The sequence below is a fragment of the Zingiber officinale genome, chromosome 8B, assembly GCF_018446385.1.
Source record: "Zingiber officinale cultivar Zhangliang chromosome 8B, Zo_v1.1, whole genome shotgun sequence".
Taxonomy (NCBI): Eukaryota; Viridiplantae; Streptophyta; class Magnoliopsida; order Zingiberales; family Zingiberaceae; genus Zingiber; species Zingiber officinale.
Genome location: NC_056001.1, coordinates 63,777,725 through 63,786,263, shown reverse-complemented (window position 1 = coordinate 63,786,263; position 8,539 = coordinate 63,777,725). Strand labels below are relative to the sequence as shown.

The following is an 8,539-nucleotide window of genomic DNA, read 5'->3' as shown; positions in this document are numbered from 1 at the left end:
ATAATTTTAATAAAAATCATTTTTAATATTCTAGTGGCCGGCCACCTAAGCTTGGGACCCAAGCTTTGGCCGACCACCAACTTAGCTCATCCACTTAGTCTTGGCCGACCCTAGCTTGGGTTCCAAGCTAGCTTGGCCGGCCCCATTAGGATGGGTATGAAGGTGGGTATGTGGTGGATATAAATCTCTATATACAAGAGGCTACGATAGGGACCGAGAGAAAGAATTGATTTTGGTCTCCCGATGAAATTAAGCTTCCCGTGTTCGCCCAGAACACACAACTTAACTTCATCAATAATAATTCATACCACTAAAGAATTATTATTGAACTACCTCACCAATCCCAAATTATATTTTTGGGCTCCTTCTTATTATGAGTGTGTTAATCTCCCTGTGTTTAAGATGTCGAATGTCCACTAATTAAGTGAGTTACTGACAACTCATTTAATTAATATCTTAGTCCAAGAGTAGTACCACTCAACCTTATCGTCATGTCGGACTAAGTCCACCTGCAGGGTTTAACATTATCATCCTAGATTACTAGGATACAGTTTCCTTCTATAAACAACAAGTCACATTATAAGTAATATCATTTCCCAACTTATCGGACATTTTGATTTATCGAACTAAATCTCACCCTTTGATAAGTCAAAGAAATAAATATTAAATATATGTGCTTGTTATTATATTAGGATTAAGAGCACACACTTCCATAATAACTAAGGTCTAGTTCTTTTATTAAATCAATATAAAAAGAACTTACCTTAAATGGTCCTGCTCAATATATTTAAAGTATACTAGTGTAATTTATTAGTCAAGATAAACTAATGCCTTATTACACTACGACTATTCCAATGGTTTGTTCCTTTCTATCTTAGTCGTGAGCTACTGTTTATAATTTATAAAGAACCGATAACACAATCTTCTGTGTGTGACACCACACACTATGTTATCTACAATATAAATTAATTAAACATCTACATTTGGTATATATAAATGTAGACACTTGACCAATGTGATTCTTATAAATGTTTATACAAAAGCTAGACTTTTAGTATACACTCCAACAGATCTAAGGTATATAGGTCAGATAAGGTATCAAAAACCTAGATCCTGAACATAATTAACACATGGTTATGTCACTACCTCTCTAAGCATGTATAATCAGATAGGTACTAACATGAAGTGCATAATAGGTAAACAAAACAAGCATGTAACAGGTATCGGGTAGTGACCAACCGAAGTAAAGACGAACATAATCATTACTAAAGGTTATAACCTACTAAACATATCAACATGACATTATCAAAGATAAGTCAAGGTGCCCGCCTCAAATAGCAGGTCCAATCCAGTCAAGTCCAACGTCGAGATGCTCATCTCGAATCAAAGTCCTATAATACATGATATACAGATTTAGCTAATTTCATATAAATAAATTAGCTAAATTAAATCCTCGAGAAGCTAACATAAATCCAGATCTAATTATAAACCCTAATTGGATCATCTAACTCCTCAATCGTATCTTAACCAATTCATAAGAACTCACCCAAATCCAAGATGATCGCTGATGGCTCACGGTCGAAGGGGTTCCCTGCCCAAAACAAAATGATCGATGCTGTGGATCGCCAGTGAACAGTGTTGGGAAAGCTACAAAGACTGGTAGACAAACATTCACAACCTCCAACTATAAATAAAACTCGCATCACTACCAATCTGATATCATACTTCTTACCTCTAGTTCCACAGTCATTCTTGCTGTTGGAATCAGTAGCTACTGAATGGAGTGGCTGGTCAGAACCAAGAACAACCCCACAGCAAGTCCTACTTCACCTCACGATCACAATTACAGTCTTGAGTGTTGATCCACAACACACAACATTTGCTGGATACTTCACTGCTCGAAATCAAGAAGAGAAGATTCACTTATCAACACCCATCAATACTACTCAGCAATCAACTACCCAATTTACCAATTAGGGCAGCAACCTTACCACTGCGCTTTGAGCCCCAAATCGACGCCGGTGATCTAGGGCTCGGCAGAACCTGGTGGCCGACGACAGTGAGGATGCAGAGGTGCGGTGGCGGCTATGAACTCAAAACTAGGGCACGACGGTCGGCGTTGGCGCGTTCCTGATCTCAACAGAGGAGACAAGGAAAAAGAAGGGACCTCGGCCGGCGACGGTTGCTCGGTGCTAGGGAAAAAGGGCATCGTCGTCGTGAGAGGCAGAGGGTGCTAGGGCAAAAGGTGCGCCGGCGGTGGATCGGCGCCGCTCCGTTCGGCCTTAGGTGGTGGCAGTGCCTGGTGCGGCTCGGGAAAGAGAAGGAGGAGAGGCCGACGCTAGGGATGAGGGGAGTCTCGGCCGCGTCGGTTGTGGCGACAACAGCGGCGCTAGGGCACAGATCAGCGGTGTGCGAGCGCAGGGGGGAGAGAGTTGGTCGACTCTTGCTCAGGTGTTGGCGATCTCGAGAAGATGAAGACTCGGCACCGCATGGAGGAGAGGATCGGGATAGATAGGAAGGGAAGAGGAATCAGAAGAGAGGGGATCGCGGAAGAAAAGGAGAAGAGGAGATGGCGATTTTGACGCAGAGGAGGTTAGGGCATGCGTCACTGTTCGGCGGGGAGAAAAGGAAAAGGAAATCGAAAGAAAAAAAAATAAAAAACCAAACTTTTCCTCTTTTAAATGGGGTACCATAAACAGGCCTTTCCAGGGCCCAAATTTATCCCCGTAAACTTATCCATACGGTCTCTGAAAAATTTCCAAAAATTCTAGAAAATTCCCTTATTATTATCTATCCTTTTTCTGATATTTTACAAATTTGGTGCGTGTTTCATTTACGCGACTCCTCCAAATCGCTTACCCTAATCGATTAAGATTAGGGTAATCGACTAGCTTAAGTGATTAAGAATTATTCTGTCTTCGAATAGAGTGTATCTTAATCGATCGAGCCAATCGTTTAAGCTTCAAACTGAAGCATTCTGTTTGAAGCAAAACGACATCGTAAGCAATTGATTCAATCGCTTGTGATTTCCTAATTGATTACTGTAATCGATTAGGAAACCTTCTATTTCAAACAAAAGAGCTGTTAAGCGATTGGCTCAATCGCTTAACATCCTCTTAATCGATTAAGCATTTCTCTTAATCGATTAACACACTTTACTTCAGCTGATTATCAATTACCTTGCCAAGAATCTTGTTCTCGACTTCCCTGGACTTCTTTTGCCTTACATTCGGTCTTCCAACCAACAAGGACTTCTCTTGTGCCAAAGATCTGGTCCCCTAACCTCCTTGAACATCTCTTGCCTTATATCTGATCTTTCGACCTGTAAAGACTTCTCTTACCAGGAATCTAGTCCTCAACCTTCTTGGTCCTGCAAACTCAAACTCATATTAGATCTAATGTATTAACCTAAACTTAAAAAATTATCAATCATCGAAATTTCTTCCTTAGGACATGATTACACTAACAATTTCCCCCTTTTTGATGTTTGACAATGTATTTAAGTTTAGACTAATTTATAGCATAACATAAGCACAAACAATATTATGTAGGATAATAAACTTTTGCAATAGCATAAAGCTATATAAATTATATTTGCAAACTAGTAAAAGATGTTATGCAATAGTATGAAATTTAAATACAATATTTTCTCTACCTTGGCAAATATAAAAAAGAATGATACACAAGAGTACACTATAAGAAAATTAGGATTTTACAACACTTAAAAGATAACATTTTTTTAAAAAAAGCGTTGTCTTTTTTTTCTAACAACGCTTTTAGTGAAAAGCGTTGTCTATCTCTTTATTTTCTTACTAATAGACAACGTTTTTTTAAAAATCGTTGTCTATTAGTGATTTTTGTAGGTCAAAGACAACGTTTTTTGAAAAGCGTTGTCTATTAATATTTTTTTTTTAGTGTTGTGTTGTCTATTTTCAAGTTCTCATCTAAATCTTGAATGATATAAACCGTTGGATGCACTAAAAAATAGAAAAATCTTATGGTGCGTTTGGTTTGCCCCATTTTTATTTTCATTTTATGAAAAAATGCGCGTTTTTCGTTTTTCAAAAAATGACTTTTCCGTGTTTTTCGTTTTCTTAGAAAACGCTCTCTCATTTTCTTAAAAATGAATGTGAAAAACGTAAACCAAACACGTTTTCTATTTTTTCAGAAAATGAAAATAGAAAACAATATGAAAAACATAAACCAAACGCTCCCTTAGATTTTCCTTGACATCCACAATCTCTCCTACCTAACCCCTCTCACACTCTTCTACTCCTGAATCCCTCTCACGCATACGTACTCGTCTCCTCATCTCATACCCTCTCCGTTCAACCCCTCTCCGATGAACCCCTCTTCGTGAATCTTTCCTCCGAACTCCTCTCTGTCTAACGATCCTTTGCCGAATCCCTCTCCCACTCAATCTAAAATTTCCTCACCCTCGACTATTTTTTAAGTCAAGACTGCGGGTAAAATTTCCTAACCTTATTCCTTCATCTCTTTGTCGAACAACAAATGCCCTAATCTCTTCTTCACTTCCAGTTCACTATAGCTCCTAACAACAAAGTACTTGTGGACCTCGATCTTCCGTTATGCAGGCCCAGGTGGTTTCGGACGACGAGAAGGAGTACACCCACTGCGCCTACGACTCCGGCATCATGACTGGACTTAGCGTCGATGCCTTCCTTTTGCTGTTGGCGAGTTAGGTATTCATCATGTCCGTCACCAGGTGCTACTTATGCATCCCCTCGATCAAACGCGAAAAATCCTGCTCTTGCACCGTCTCCCTCTTTTGGTCTTTTTGGTAGTTCGAATATACCATAACCCCCACCCCCTTCCCTTTTGTTTCGATTTTGCAATGCGACGTCCCATTTTTCTACAACACTTGCGACCGTCGATTTTTCCCCGATGCATTTCACTGCCTCTTTTTCCCTGATCCACAGTACCATCAAGGAATCTGTCGCATTGCCTCCTTCGTTATTCTCTCATGATCTAGGGAGGGATTCGCCGATGGTTCTTCTCTTCTGCAAGACCTATATTCTTTCAAGGGTAAGCAATCGTCTCTTCTTTTCCTTCTATATTTGTCGTCTATTGCTCTCCTCTTTATTTTTCTATGGAAAATTTGTTCTTTTTTCTTGGAGTGAAAGTTGGTGAAATTATGAATTTTATTGCATACATCTTTCCCTAGTTGTTTTTGTTACACCACTGGGTGCCTTGATCATTATTGTCACGTAAGAAATGTTGAATCTCAAAGTTCTAGGAATACAACTTTTAATTAATATTAGAAAATAGCTTTTGGCTGAGAAATGGTAGATACAGTGCTATTTTGGCCCATTTCATTCTGAATTAGAGGTTGCAGAGGATAGGAGTCTTAGGTTGCATGCTCTGCATTGTCGGTTTGACAGTCATCGTGTTCCATTCCCCATAGGAGAAGTCGTAGCTCCGTTGAGCAAATTTGGTATTTGTTAACCCAACCTGATATGTTGTAGTGATAATTTTGTGCTTGGTATATTGTAAATATAATTTTGATCGATGGTTGTGCAATCCAATCTCCCTGCTATGTTTTCATGTAAATTTGCATCTGATGCATGATATATTTCTTGTTTTCCCACCATTCTTTTGTACACAGCATCTGCAATTGCAGTTTCCCTAGTGCTCATGTTGCATTGTGCACCACAATTTGGGTAAACAAATATAATAGCTTACTTAGGTATTTTCTGACGATAATGACTCTATGATCGCTATTGTGTTGGTTTGTTCTTCTCTTCACTTAATTTAAATTCATTAGTTGTGCAGGTGATAAGTATTAAGGTGAATAATAATCAAGCTCACATTAGATGGTATCAACCAAGCTGGCTACTTCCAAACATGGGTTTTTACTATGCTGGCAATTTCCTGCATTGTAGTTCAATGAATTAGGTGGGTTGCTTTTAGTTGTACACTGTTTTAACCAGTCATGCTTATATTCCAAATCAAACTGAATTTCTGCTTGTTTTCTAGTTATTTGCTCTTAGACTACCCTTATATATATGTTTATAGGATAATACTCAACTAATTACGTGGTTTTCTTTGATGCTTTCCAAGCTATACTGATTTAACCAGTAATGTGTATATTTTAGATCTGAAGAATATACTGCTACTTGAACTCACTTGATTTTTTCTTTTAATATGCATGTTGCACGTACTTGAACATGTATGACATCTGTCAAGAAGTAAATATGATCATATATAACCAAGGTGAGCCTCTATTTTTCTTTCATTTTAGCATTGTATAGTTATCTTCTTTCATTTGATCAATTACTTTATTCTGGTACACCAAGCTTGATACATTGGCTAGTTTATTCACTTACATAAGGTCTAGATCAAGGTTACTTGAATTTTTATTACATCATGGTAGTCTGTTGGTTCCTATGGTCAGAAATAACAATCTTGGGTGACTTCAGGACTAGATTATTGTATAAGATAACTTGTGGGCTTTCATGTAAATCATATACAAATATGTTTGATAGAGGACCCCGGGGGTGGATCCTCTGGTCCACAAAGGCTGGACCAATTCATGGTCCAGCCTTTGCATTGGTGGGAGGCAATGGGCCTCCACCTATTAACAGGTGGGGGCTATTGCCTCCCACCAATCCCCTTGTCCCGGTCCAGGAGCGGACCAGGAGAAGGGGACCAGAGGATCCTATCCCGAGGACCCCCTACATGCTACTGACTATGGGTGACGTCAGGCTGCGTTGAACTTGGGTGTGGATGTAGATGTCTATCTTTAAATGGGAGAGATTGTTTTGTAAGGCCTACATGTGTTCATTCTGTCATATTTGTTTTAACATTTTATCTCCTTGTGAGGGTGATCCGATTACTTGTTATAATTCCTATATTAGGTTAGAGAATATTTAGGATCTTTATGATATATGGTCAATTTTGTTATTTCTTTGTAGATATTCATCATTTTTTTATGTTGCAAGAACATCAAGAATCAATCTTAATATGATGAACTCAAATCGAGTATGTAAGTGCCTAAATAGGTCATGTACGTTGGGATAAATATTTAATTTTTTATTGTAGATTTTTGGATATACTTGTAGATACACTTTTGGATATATACTTGTGGATCTTTTGGATATATACTTGGAAATAAAGGAAGTTGCAAAAGTAAAGTTGAAACAAACATTAAATTTTCTATTATGTTCAATTTACAATGCTGAGAATCCAGTCTGTTCAAATTCTTTTTTATCTTGAATCTGCTAGCTCTTCTATTTTTCTAAAAGCTATGTAAGCAAATTGAATTGGTTTATATTTTGAATCTTGTTTATTCTCCTATTTCATATTTCATGTCTATTATCTGATACTTGAATTTTCTTTGTTCATATATTCTTTTCATTTCCCACAGAATGGATTTGTATTGTTGCTAGAGTTAATTTTGGGTGACAGAACTTTGATTGACTCTGAATCTCAACATTATGAATTTATAAACACCTACATAGAGAAGATACTAGTTATCCCAGTTAGACCTTGCCATGTGGGCTTCAGAAACAATCTTACATGTCATCGGCAAGGTATTTACTTTCCCTATATTTGTCTTTATATTTAGATAGTTTTATTCCAGTTTACTCTATTCTAATGCATCAATTTCTTGATTTTTTTGGAATAATGTTTTGACTTCTTGGATGATAGAAGTTGAGATTGTGGAAATTTCACATGTCGTTTGCTTATTCCTATTGTCTTTCATTAGATTTTGAGATTATGAAAATTTCAGATGTTGTACCTTTTCAGATATTTTGAAGGTGAATGGAGGTATTCAGAAACTCCAACTAAACAGCTCAGGTATGGATGATTACAGGAGCAACAACTACATGCTATGTGACACTGCATCCAAACCTAGGGGTGTGACTGGGAAGTACTTCGATGAAGAACTATCAAGAAGCTTTGGGATTTAAGCGAGAAGATGGTTAAAGCCAATGAGTAAAGAACATTCAAGTCAAGAGAATAAGTAGCATCTATCAAGATTCTTTAAGTTCATGCACTAAGATGTAGTCGGTAGGAGTAATTTTGAATGTCTCCTAATTAAAATTTCTTTGTATGCGAGTAGTTATGTTTGTTATAGAGTTGTAAGGATGATAATTTGTATATTTATCTTGATTGTTTATTTAATAATATGTTGTTGATTGAAGTAGATTCGTTTTTATTTATCTTTTATTTGTCTTTGGTATTAAAAGATAATAGTTTAAAACTTCTTGTCTTTTATTAAAAAAAGATAACATTTTTTATGCGTTATGAAACTATTGTCTTTGCTAAAAAAGACAATGCTTTTTATGTGTTGTCTTTGCAAAAAATGACAACGCTTTTAAAGCATTGCAAAAGTGTTGTCTTTGCTACAAACGGCAACGCTTTTAAAGCGTTGTCTATCAATTTTTTTCTTGTAGTGGTAGAAACTAAAGAAGGAAGCGAAACTCCCCCTTAAGCGATGCATATAATTCATATCACAAAAACATGTGTGCTCCGTTTAAATAAATGCAAGGAATATAAACATAGTAGGGTCACT

At 37.3% G+C, this 8,539-nt stretch overlaps 1 long non-coding RNA gene across 3 annotated transcripts; it reads left to right on the top strand.

Moving 5' to 3' along the window:
• The first annotated feature begins 4,234 nt into the window (after positions 1–4,234).
• LOC122017407 lies at positions 4,235–8,170 on the top strand. Of its 3 annotated transcripts, none has more exons than XR_006121339.1 (5): positions 4,235–4,466; positions 4,596–5,046; positions 5,794–6,234; positions 7,388–7,553; positions 7,771–8,170. It is a non-coding gene; the product is annotated as an uncharacterized LOC122017407 (long non-coding RNA). The 3 variants fall into 3 exon arrangements; XR_006121340.1 differs by having other exon boundaries at positions 7,754–8,170; XR_006121342.1 differs by having other exon boundaries at positions 5,786–6,234.
• Positions 8,171–8,539: the final 369 nt, after the last annotated feature.